The sequence below is a fragment of the Lycium barbarum genome, chromosome 1 (genome assembly GCF_019175385.1).
Source record: "Lycium barbarum isolate Lr01 chromosome 1, ASM1917538v2, whole genome shotgun sequence".
NCBI lineage: Eukaryota > Viridiplantae > Streptophyta > Magnoliopsida > Solanales > Solanaceae > Lycium > Lycium barbarum.
In genome coordinates, this window is record NC_083337.1 from 72,581,858 (window position 1) to 72,595,164 (window position 13,307).

At 40.3% G+C, this 13,307-nt stretch overlaps 1 long non-coding RNA gene across 1 annotated transcript in view; it reads left to right on the forward strand.

Moving 5' to 3' along the window:
- Positions 1 to 10,133, forward strand: part of LOC132640008 (uncharacterized) — a 53,918-nt gene extending 43,785 nt beyond the window's left edge. The window contains exon 3 of the long non-coding RNA XR_009582151.1: positions 9,811 to 10,133. This is a non-coding gene — a long non-coding RNA (uncharacterized LOC132640008). The remainder of the gene's footprint in view (positions 1 to 9,810) is intronic.
- Positions 10,134 to 13,307: the final 3,174 nt, after the last annotated feature.

The following is a 13,307-nucleotide window of genomic DNA, read 5'->3' on the forward strand; positions in this document are numbered from 1 at the left end:
AGCAGCATGCAGGAGAGTCCAAAGACAGTCATGTATCTATCGGAGTGACGTAAGGTCGGTAACGTCTGAATATATTATGGAAGACTCGATGGACAAGTATGCTTACCGACATCTGGAGGCTCAGAAACAAGTTTCGAGTCAATCCGACTTAGTATAAGAAAGTTATGAGCGTTTGAAGTACAGAACCTTCTACGAGCGTTTCAGAGACTATTTTTTGGAAAATCGAAGCAACAATCATATCAAGTACCCCTCGGATATTGTTATGGATCCAATCAAATAGAGCTTTTGAAACCATATATACACATCAAAATATATCAAAGACTCGATGGAATAATCAAACGTGCTATCATACTTACAGAACTCTTTTTAAAAACATGTCAAAAGTGAATAAGAATCATAGACAAACTCGGAATCACAGAATAGAATAATCCCCAAGATGCATATCATACCTTACTTGGCTCTAGGACATGCCAAAACAAAGAAAGGGTAAGCCTTACATACCTGCTCTACGCCCTACTAGCTACGCTTATTTATCCAAGCTTGCTAGTCTACATTCAAAAGAGTTCACACAATTATTAGATTCGTCGTCATACACTTGCCTTAGTTCTCAAATAAATTCACTTATGCTCTGCCGAAATTTCGGCAGCATTTCCTCTGTAAATACACCATCCCTAAGAATCTAACTCGGCCAATTCCATCAACAACAATCCGAGAATTCAACTCGGCCAAATTATCAACAACATTACCAACAATCATACTAACAACTTCAACAATCAATCCAAAATATATTCTAACATTAGCAACCTTCGTCACACAATTCAACGACATTTCATTTATATTCAATTCACAATTGCTCACATATTCAAGCATTAATCCGAAACCATTCAAACAATATTCAAGAACACTTCAACAATCCGTTCTACATTCCAAACGGCCAAACCAACATACCATCCAAAACCTTCCAAATTCAACAAGAACAATAACAACATATTTCCTTCTTTCAAATTCATAACTACACCAACAATCCACACACTAACAGCATCATCTTCCATAAATACAAGAAAACTATATTCAAATCACATTAACCCCTAAAACAAACTCTCCAACCATCACAACTTTGCTAGAATCATTAAGCTTTCATTATCAACATAGCATCCACAACAACAACAACCAAACACTAGATAAAATAATTAAATCATTATTCCTACACATACACACATATGCACGGCCACAACATGCTTCCATATTTTCATGAATTTCGTCCACTTTTACCTACTACAACATACATAATCATCCATAACATATAAGAAAATGATTAAACCTTACCTTTTTCCCTTAACTTCTCACTTGGCTAAGATTTGTAACTTGTAAGAATATGTGTTTTTCTTGCTCCAATGATCACTTCACTTTGCTAAGGACCCTTCAATGGATTGTTTAGCTAGAAGAAAATAACTTTTGAAAAAAAAAATTCCAAGGTCCTTGTTGGTTTGGACATGGCCGAATGGCCTTTGGTTTTTTTTTTCTCCTTCTTTTTTGTTCTTTAAGGTTCTTGAAATTTCTAAAGATAAAGATGAATAAGATGACTTAGTCATGTTTTTATTTTGTCCATTAAGCTTCTAGGTGGGCCTAAGCCCACTCCAATTGGACGGCCCAAATGGCCCCTTTAATTCCAAGCCTATTTTTTTTTGTTTTGTTTTGCACTTCATGAAAATTTATTTTTTTTCCAAATTCCAAATTTGCCCTTTGTCTTCCTCCATATTTCCATGAGTCATATCGCGAATTTCCCTTTTTACCCTTAACCTTTCTTAATATTTCCACTTCAAAATTTTCATAAACAACTTGTGTCTTAAACAAGACAAAAATATAGCCTTGTCCTTAACCCCTTGCAATTGTCTTGAATTATCCGAAGGTACGAAATGCGGGATATAACATCCTCCCCCCCTTTAGAACATTCGTCCTCGAATGTTGGACTGGCCTCATGGTTTATTATAATACTTCGGGGAGGGCTCCTTTATAATTGTCACATACGATCACTTAGCATATCCGTTTTAGAAGCTTAGGTTGCCTGTAGGCCGTGGGCCAATCAACTTAGCTCCGCCAACATCGAACCAACCGATTGGTAACTTGCACTTCTTGCTATTCCAAGCCTCATATGGTGATGTCTCAGTTGTCCTTTTTATATTTGTTGAACTCTCCAGGTATCTTCTGTATGTTCTCCCTATATCTGCCTCACATTACACTCGTTGTCAATTTATTTCTACGTCCTTTCCTTCCTGCCCGTTCTTTATCTTTCATCCTGTTTTCTTTATAATCGAACCTCTCGATCTTTACATGAATCTCTCATTCCACATTATGGATTTTCTGATCAACTGCTTATTATCCTGGTCCTTTCTTTGATATTTCTGGCACTTCGAAGTTCCTTACTCTCTACGTACTCACTTTCTTTCTATTCCCGAATATCACTGTATTAGGACTTTTCGGCCTTAACTAGTGTGGATCCAGTATCAGTTTTATCCTGTAACATCTGTACTTATGTCTATAACTCCGTCTCTTCAATTCCGTTCGGTTAGTGTCTTCTATATATCGCAACACTAGTTGCTGGGATTCTACAGTCACAAATGAGATGTCACATGCATATATATATTTACTACCATTTCACTTACAAATTTTTCCAAACGCTATTCGAACTTACTTTGATCTCATAGCTGTGTTGCGCTTTCTTCCTTTTCACCAGTCTTGTCCGTCTCAACCTACGCGACCTCTATAAGGTTTCTAACCGCTCCACATACTCCAATTTCCTTTAAGTTGCCCTAATTTTACATTCGTCTCCTATACTTACATTTATGGAACTTTTAGTACACTTCTCAGGGGGGTCACCCATCCTAAAATTGCTCTCACCCTAGCACGCTTAAGCTCGAAACTTTAATGCATTTCGGTGTCTTAATGCAAGTATATTTGCCTCCACTTCCCCGCACGGCCTTTTATCACGTAATCTGGAGCAAGTTGGGGTCTTGACAACTTCCGAGACACTTTCGTAACACATCTCTCTTTTAACAATTACTATTTTAGCCTTCACAATTCCGAACATTCACCTCTGACCTGTGCGTATGACTACCTTTCATCATGGATCTCCGGATTCCCAATACGTTAAACAATACAAGGAGCAATATATGATAGAGTAGAATCTAGATCAATCAACACATACATATCGTAGGAAAATGCCGATAGTGTACCTATAGCCATGTCTGGGGGAGATTCAAGATCCTGCCGTCCTGTCAATGCATGGATACGGTTCTGAGGACCACCTGAACTGGGTGCCCCTCCTCTGCCTCGACCACGGCTTGCTGGAGCCTGGGAAGTCTGTCCAGGAGGGCGCACAGGCGATGATGAACCAATTGCCGACCCGGCGGGCGGAGCTCTATCTCCCTCATTCCTCAGTGGGCAATCACGCATCAGATGGCCAACTCGACCACAGGTAAAACAAGAACCTGTACCTGCTCGACACTCTCCAGAGTGTGGCCTGTCACACCGAGTACACCATGGTAGGGGTGGCATCATCCTGCTAGAATCAGCTCTATACTGGGACCCTGGAACTTTGGCACTCTGATCTGGTCCGGAATAGGTAGGACGATCAAATCTTCTATTCGCAAATCGAGGAGGTGCGCTGGCCGCTGATTGGCCCGAATACCTGGAATGCTGCTGTGCCTGTCCCCCTCTATACTCACTTCTAGTTTCGAAAGATTTGGCCCTTTTTTTGGAACCCCAATCAGAATAACGTTCATCTCTCTGTAGCTGATGTTGTTCCTCCAGGTTTTGTGCATGGGCCTGGATACGAGCAATAGTCATTCCATCCTGGAGTGAAGCCGTTAAGCAGTCCTTAACTAAATGTGGCCCCAACCCACTCACGAACCGATGTACACGATCTACCATATCAGCCACCATGGCTGGGGCATACCTAGCTAAGGAGTTAAAACGGAGACTATATTCCTGGGCGCTCATATTTCCCTGTTTGAGATTCAAAAACATATCGGCTCGAGCCCGTCGAACCTCCGGTGGCAAGTAATGTCGCAGGAATGCTTCGGTGAACTCTTGCCAAACTGGGGGAGGTGCATTTGCTCCCCCTGAAGATATCCGATTGTTATACCACTGGACCGCTACATCCCGCAATCTATATGACGCCAACTATACTGACTCTATATCCGAAGCATGTATTATCCTCAGTGTCCTCAGCATCTCGTCTATGAAACCTTGCGCGTCTTCCTCTGGTTTCGATCCAAAAAAACTCCGGAGGATTCAGGGTGATAAAATCACGGGCTCTTGCACTCACCGCCCTGTATCCTTGGCCCGCACCTTGCCGCTGAGCTTGTGCGGCAACTAACTGGGTCAGCAACTGAATAGCCTCTGTTATCTGCTGGCCCGAAGCTGTTGGCGACGGAACTGGAGGTACTGGGGCTGGAGCTGGAACTCTTTCCTGCTCTGCCGACATGGGGGGAGCATGAGAAGTCTGAGGAGGAGCTTCGTTGTGAGATTCACCTTCTTCTACTTCCGCCGGTGGCTCCCGTTCAACTCTTCTTTCAGCCACCGTCTTGCCCTTCTGGGCCGCCGTAGCTTTCCTCTTCACCGGCATTACTGAAACCATAACACATGATTAAGAAAAGAACATGGAAACCTGGTAACATAGCTCTATCGCATGATTTAGAGTACAAAGAAGGTAAGATTTCCTAAATGCCCCCAGCCCCCTGTTTATAAGTGTGGCGCGCTTCACACCCATAAACAGGACTCTGCTGGACACGGCTCGTAGACAACCCTTAGAACGAACTGCTCTGATACCACTTTTGTCACGACCTAACTAGGGGCCGCGACGGGACCCGATACTACTATACCGAGCACCCCGATACTACTATACCGAGCACCCCGTATCTCGCATCTTACTCTTACTACTGAGTGGGCCGTATGAACGATACCATCATTTCTTTACTCGACACCATCATTAATAGCGTACTCGTAAACAAGTGGTAATAAACTTTACTAACATATTATACAGCGACAAGGACAAACAAGGTTGTGAAACATCTGACTATGCATATGTGTCTACGAACCTCTAAACAAGATACATATATTTACAAGAAGGGCCGGGTTCTGCCATGCCCGAATACATACACAAAAGTAGTACCAATAAATTGAAGCTCCGGAACAACTGGAGCGCTCTCAATGTACCGCTGGTGGAGCTCCTAGGAATCGAACCCGTCTACCTGCTTACCTGCGTGGCATGAAACGCAGCGTCCACAAGAAGGGACGTCAGTACGAATAATGTACCGAGTATGTAAGGCATGAATAATAACATATGAGAGATACATAGCATGAACAATGACATAGGGGAAATATAGAGCATATCGTGAGATAGAAGGGCAACCTGTACATATGAGTCCCTTTTTGGCGGGTACCATGCATGCTTAGTGTTGCGGAACGTGCAGCCCAATCCATATATATATATATATATACTATATTGCTGCGGAACGTGCAGCCCGATCCATACATATTATATTGTTGCGGAACGTGCAGCCCGATCCATATATACATATTATATTGCTGCGGAACGTGCAACCCGATCAGTATACCCATATATCCCGCGTCCGGGCATCCCGCGTCCAGGACGATATCATATTTTACCAACTGATCAGGTGGCTACGCGTATATAACGCTATCACCTTTCCCCTTACCCCATATGCATATACATATACATATAGCAGCATGCAGGAGAGTCCAAAGACAGTCATGTATCTATCGGAGTGACGTAAGGTCGGTAACGTCCGAATATATTATGGAAGACTCGATGGACAAGTATGCTTACCGACATCTGGAGGCTCAGAAACAAGTTTCGAGTCAATCCGACTTAGTATAAGAAAGTTATGAGCGTTTGAAGTACAGAACCTTCTACGAGCGTTTCAGAGACTATTTTTTGGAAAATCGAAGCAACAATCATATCAAGTACCCCTCGGATATTGTTATGGATCCAATCAAATAGAGCTTTTGAAACCATATATACACATCAAAATATATCAAAGACTCGATGGAATAATCAAACGTGCTATCATACTTACAGAACTCTTTTTAAAAACATGTCAAAAGTGAATAAGAATCATAGACAAACTCGGAATCACAGAATAGAATAATCCCCAAGATGCATATCATACCTTACTTGGCTCTAGGACATGCCAAAAGAAAGAAAGGGTAAGCCTTACATACCTGCTCCACGCCCTACTAGCTACGCTTATTTATCCAAGCTTGCTAGTCTACATTCAAAAGAGTTCACACAATTATTAGATTCGTCGTCATACACTTGCCTTAATTCTCAAATAAATTCACTTATGCTCTGCCGAAATTTCGGCTTCATTTCCTCTGTAAATACACCATCCCCAAGAATCTAACTCGGCCAATTCCATCAACAACAATCTGAGAATTCAACTCGGCCAAATTATCAACAACATTACCAACAATCATACTAACAACTTCAACAATCAATCCAAAATATATTCTAACATTAGCAACCTTCGTCACGCAATTCAACGGCATTTCATTTATATTCAATTCACAATTGCTCACATATTCAAGCATTAATCCGAAACCATTCAAACAATATTCAAGAACACTTCAACAATCTGTTCTACATTCCAAACGGCCAAACCAACATACAACCCAAAACCTTCCAAATTCAACAAGAACAATAACAACATATTTCCTTCTTTCAAATTCATAACTACACCAACAATCCACACACTAACAGCATCATCTTCCATAAATACAAGAAAACTATATTCAAATCACATTAACCCCTAAAACAAACTCTCCAACCATCACAACTTCACTAGAATCACATTATCAACATAGCATCCACAACAACAACAACCAAACACTAGATAAAATATTTAAATCATTATTCCTACACATACACACATATGCACGGCCACAACACGTTTCCATATTTTCATGAATTTCGTCCACTTTTACCTAGTACAACATACATAATCATCCATAACATATAAGAAAATGATTAAACCTTACCTTTTTCCCTTAACTTCTCACTTGGCTAAGATTTGTAACTTGTAAGAATATGTGTTTTTCTTGCTCCAATGATCACTTCACTTTGCTAAGGACCCTTCAATGGATTGTTTAGCTAGAAGAAAATAATTTTTGGTAAAAAAAATTCCAAGGTCCTTGTTGGTTTGGACATGGCCGAATGGCCTTTGGTTTTTTTTTTTCTCCTTCTCTTTTGTTCTTTCTTGAAATTTCTAAAGATAAAGATGAATATGATGACTTAGTCATCTTTTTATTTTGTCCATTAAGCTTCTAGGTGGGCCTAAGCCCACTCCAATTGGACGGCCCAAATGGCCCCTTTAATTCCCAGCCCATTTTTTTTTGTTTTGTTTTGCACTTCATGAAAATTTAATTTTTTTCCAAATTCCAAATTTGCCCTTTGTCTTCCTCCATATTTCCATGAGTCATATCACGAATTTCCCTTTTTACCCTTAACCTTTCTTAATATTTCCACTTCAAAATTTTCATAAACAACTTGTGTCTTAAACAAGACCAAAATATAGCCTTGTCCTTAACTCCTTGCAATTGTCTTGAATTATCCGAAGGTACGAAATGCAGGATATAACACACAGCTCCAGCACAAACCTCGGCAACCGCTACCTCACGATTCCAGAAAAAAACCTCGACAATTGGTACGCACAACCTCGATTCTGGGACAACCATCGGATATGGGTCCTCACGTCACTCTCGTCCAACTGAGCCCAGCTCATCACAGTATTTGCACAAGTATCATCAGTGTGTCAACAGTATATCATGAAGGATGAGAATGCGTGCAATGTGTGAGTTCAATGTCAATAATCAGATCAATATCACAAGTACCAAGCATTGGTACTGTTGCACCTCAATTTTTTTTTTATTCGTTCATATCGTAAGTTGGTTAATGTAAGCTTGGGAATGAGACCATCCGTACAAAAAATGATGGAAAAATTGAGCCCTTGAAATAATTCCACTGGATGGACAGTACAGCGGATGAACAGTACACGGTGAACAGTAACCGAGTGAACAGTAAAAATCAAAAAATCAAAAATGGGAAATCTATTTTTTTCAATCATTTTTTTACCCCTCTCTACCAAGTTCATGAAGATCCAAGAGCAAATCCCAGCGTTTTCATCCAAGATTTACATTAAAGATTAGCTTAGGTGAGGGATAAAGCTTCTATGGTGTTTTGGTGACATTAAAGGTTGTTGTGAACTAAGGGATGCTTGGATTTCGGGTTGCAGTAGCTGTATAAGGTAAGTATATTATCTTTTTGCTTGTGCTTAAGTTAATTCAAGTGTTGGTTGAGTAGTTTGAATGAAAACTACAAGCTAGTGGTTGAAATAGCATGAGGTGTTGTTGTCTTCTTATGGACTGTTTTGGGGTTGTGTTCTTATGGTTTCTAATTGCTGGAAATTATGGAATATAACCTGACTATATTGTGGCTATTGTTTTTAAGATTATTCATGTTTTAACTGAAGGAAGTGAAAAAGGAAAACATGTAAACTAGGACTCGGAAGTGAAAGTTGAAGAATTAAAACATATGGACTCTTTAGAGATTATCTTTATGATGTTTTGGGTGGAAAAGACTATGGTAAACAAAAGTATAATGTTATGGAGGATGTGGACTGAACTATGAAAGAAGAAATTGCGTTTGAATTACGTTTTGTTATTCGTTAAACGAGCTTGCCGCTCGATATGATTCTTGAAGTAATCGAAGAGGTTATATTGGATTATATTGTAGTTGTTTCTATTGTTGGTTGTTGTTTTTGTTGTTGGGCTATTGATGACCTTTGGTTTCTTTTGGGATGTAGTATAAACAGGGGAAATGCTGCCCTTGTTTCCGTAGGTTATAAGATTAGCAAAATACGATAGTCATGACCCTATATGTTGACGACGATATCATTTCACTTATTGTATATGCAAGAGGATTATGTTAAGTTTTGTTGTGGATTGAGAAGGAGATTATCCAGGTATGTTAAGGCTATCCTTTCTTTCATTTTGGCATGATCCTTATGATATGAATGAACAACATATGAACAGACTTCCATATTACTCTACTCTTAAAAGCATTAGGAGTACTTTAATCTTTGATATTCCTGTACCTGTTTTATGATTATTCCTTCTGTTCATGGGTCTTGAGATTACGTATGTTGATGATGTTAGCTCAAAGATATTTATCGGAGGTAGCATGACTTTATGTCACTCCGAGAGTTCTAGTTATTCATCTTATTTATGCATTGCATTTATTTATACATATGCACATTGATCCATGACCAGAAGGCGTTATATACATGTATATTATATGTATATGGGGTATGGGAAAAAGGGATAGGCGTTATATACGCATTACCACCTGATCAGCTGTACACAGTGATGATGATGATATATGAATCGGGCCGTACATTCCTCAACACTATTATGTGATATATGGGTCGGGTCGTACGTTCTTCGGCACTAACATATGGGATATGGATCGGGCTGTACGTACCACAGCACTGACAGTTATAGTATGACCTATGCATAGCATACGCCCTCAGAGGCACTTTCAGTTATACAGAGTTATGCAGATATTTACAGATGTTAGTCACAGATGCATTTAGATATTCAGATTAGCTTTCATGTTTCAAATGTCTCTCATATTTTTTTTGTACTTGATCTTCTTATGCCTTACATACTCGATACATTATTCGTATTGACTCCCCTATTGCCTGGGGGGACTGTGTTTCATGCCCGCAGGTCTGCAGACACAGGTTGGTGATCCATCTAGTAAGATGTCAGCTCCGCGGTTAAGATTGTTACACTCCATTTACTTCGGCTATGCCAGGGGTTAGCATGATTATATATGCATGGGTATGGCAGGGCCTTGTCTCGGCCACGTTATGTTATGTTTTCCAGTAGAGGCTTGTAGACAGTTATGTACTGTTAGATAATGTCCAGTCATGTTGTTTCATATATTGCCACATAGATAATCATGACAGCCTTGTTGGCTCATATAGTATGTTCAACATATCCATATAGATGAGTCTTTCAGACTATTTAATACATACACGTTTTCCTTATGAGTCTATTGAGTATCATATGATGGCCCTACTGGCCCACCTATGTTTATGTTGATGTAACATATGTATTATATCAGATGGTGCTTAACTAGTACGGTCAGGTGCCCGTCATGGCCCTCCAGTTTAGGTCGTGACAGGTACGCCAACAATATCATAAAAAGGCTAGAAAGCCATATAGAATACTATCCTCGTATCAACATAAACAAGTAAGATACCACAACATCATGAACAAGATATATCTATAGTCTCCAATATTTACTATTGCCATGTGGAATCTAGCCAACAACAATAGAACAAATCAAGTCACAACACCATGGGGTGGCTAGGCCCAATCACACAACAGGACCCAACCTAAGACAATATCCAACCCAACTTCATACCCGAAGGTTTACATGCTTTCTCTGACAATATTGTCTAAATATATGCTTCACTACGCGAAATCTCACCATAGGGTAAACCGTAACCTACCTGGAAGGCCGAACAGTAATATCACCAACAATCACTCCTTAGCCTTTCCTTTCCTTTGGTTCTCGAGATCAAGAAAGTCTAAGCATATTTGAATCATAGAATTAGAATCAAGAAGAACACCAAACAAACCCTACTTCTATTCAATACCTAAATTCCCAACATATGGAATAGGGTTTATGAACTAGAAAGGTGAAATTAGGAAACCAAAGGTCCCAACATGAAATTAAACCTCTAGGTGATCAATTCCCATCAATAGCAAGCTAGAATAATCAACAATTCACTCAATTTCGGATTCTAGGAAATACCCCCAAATTTGGGTATAAACCCTAACTTCCAATTCCACAAATTAGCCTTTAATTCGGAAGAAATTATGAAATAAAGGATTCTAATCATCAATTCAATGTTTAAAGAAGCTAACTCAACCAACAAATCATGATTTAGGGGCCTAGAAAGAATATTCATTAAACCCACTTTTAATCATCTATCACTTAATGAACTAACAAGATAAAGGGATTCTAAGATGACTAGGAAAAATTGAATAGCAAAGAGATTAGAAGGACTTACCACCAAGAATCTTCTCCAAGAATATCCTAGATTTGCTCCCAAAAACTCAGATTTCAGAATTGTAATAAATGAGGGACTTCGGGCATTTAACACTTCATTTAATGAACTAACTGCCCGTCACCCGCGTCCGCGACTAGATTACCGATTTAGCGGTGTCGCTTCAGTGGTGCCGCTCCAGCGGTCCCATGACTGTTACAATAGTCATGCCCAAATGGCATAGGCCGCTTCAGCGGTAGGGTATAGCGGTACCGCTGCTGTGGTGCTGGTGCCGCCAAAGCGAGCACTAAACATGAGAAAAGATTCGAAGTTTTCACAACTCAACCCCAATTTCCGACTAACTCCCGAGGCCATCTACTCAAAAATCACACACATAAAAACAAGCTACGAATGCACTCGTGGCCTCGAAATTCCCAACGTATGTCTCATTGACCGAGTCAACCCCTGATACCTCATTTCAAATTTCCCAACCCAATCCCAAAATGCACCCGAGTGCATAGGGAACCAAACCAGATATGTACACAAGTTCTAAATGACCATCCGGACCTCTCGAAATTGACGAATTTCCGAAAAAATTCTGTTTACCCAAAAGTTCACTTTGAGTCAACTCTTTTTCGCTTTAAGTCCAAATTCAAAAAAAGTCCACGAATCAAATCTAAACATCTCGGCAAGCATGTCAATGGTCCCTTCGGGTCAAATGTGAGCTAAACAAGCTAGGGGAAGGGTCAAAAGTGTCGAAAAGACTATAACGACCAAGCGGGTCGTTACATCAGATACCAATTAAACCATAGCTCGTCCTCGAGCGAAGAAGGGAAAAGAATGGAGAAGTACCAGAATCAACGAACAACTAAGGATATTGGCTACGCATATCAGACTCTGTCTCCTAAGTAGCCTCCTCAATAAGATAATGCTTCCATTGCACCTTCACATAAGCAATCTCCTTCGACCTCAACTTTTGAACCTGCCTATCCATGATCGCAAAAGTCTCCTCCTCATAGGTCAAATTCTCATCAAGCAATATCGAATTCCAGTATAGAAACATGGAAAATCGTATGAACTCCCGCCAAGCCCGGCGGCATGGCTAACTCATAAGCAACATCGCCCATATGGTCAAGAATCTCAAATAGTCCAATATACCTCGGACTCAACTTGCCTCTCTTCCCAAACCTCATAACAACCTTCATGGGCGAAATCTTCAATAGAACCTGGTCACCAACAGCGAACTCTAAATCTAGAACCTTCTGATTCGCATACATCTTTTGTCGACTCTGAGCTGCCAAAAGCTTTACCTGAATACCCTTACTCTCTCAAGAGAATCTCTCAACAGGTCTGTACCCTAAGGTTGAACCTCAAAAGCATCAAACCAGCCAACCGGAGATCTACATCTCCTACCATACAAAGCCTCAAAAGGCACCATGCCGATACTCGAGTGATAACGGTTGTTGTATGAAAACTCTGCCAAAGGTAAGGGCTGATCCCAATGACTACCAAAATCAATAGCGCAAGCTCTCAACATATCCTCGAGCACCTAAATGGTCCGCTCGGACTGCTAATCGGTCTGGGGGTGAAAAGTTGTACTAAGATCCAATCGGGTACCCAGCTTCTCATGAAAAGCCTTCCATAAACAAGAAGTGAAGATAGTACCCCGATCAAATACGATAGAAATAGGAACCCCATGCAATCTCATCACGAATGTACAACTTGGCTAACTTCTCCGCGGTATAGGAAATTTGAACTGAAATGAGATGTGCGTACTTAGTCAACCGATCAACTATCACCCAAATCGAGTCAAACTTACCAAGGGTCTTTGGGAGACCCACAACAAAATCCATGGCAATCCGCTCCCACTTCCACTCGAGAATGGGCATCCTCTGAAGCTGTTACACCTCGTAGCTTCATACGTCGAGATTTATAAGTGTTGAAGTTTTTAAGTACGGATACTAGAGCTCCCTTCAAGAATATATGATATTATGTGAGCTAATCCTATGATTATGACGGTTTACGTTCATATATTAAGATATGGAAGGATTGGAGGGCAAGTGAAGAAAAAGAATTAAATTGTTGGAACTTTGGAAAAACATGAAGGACGACTTTGGTCTGAGTTGGAGGAAGAATATCTTATAGTATATGAAGAGTTGTGGAGCA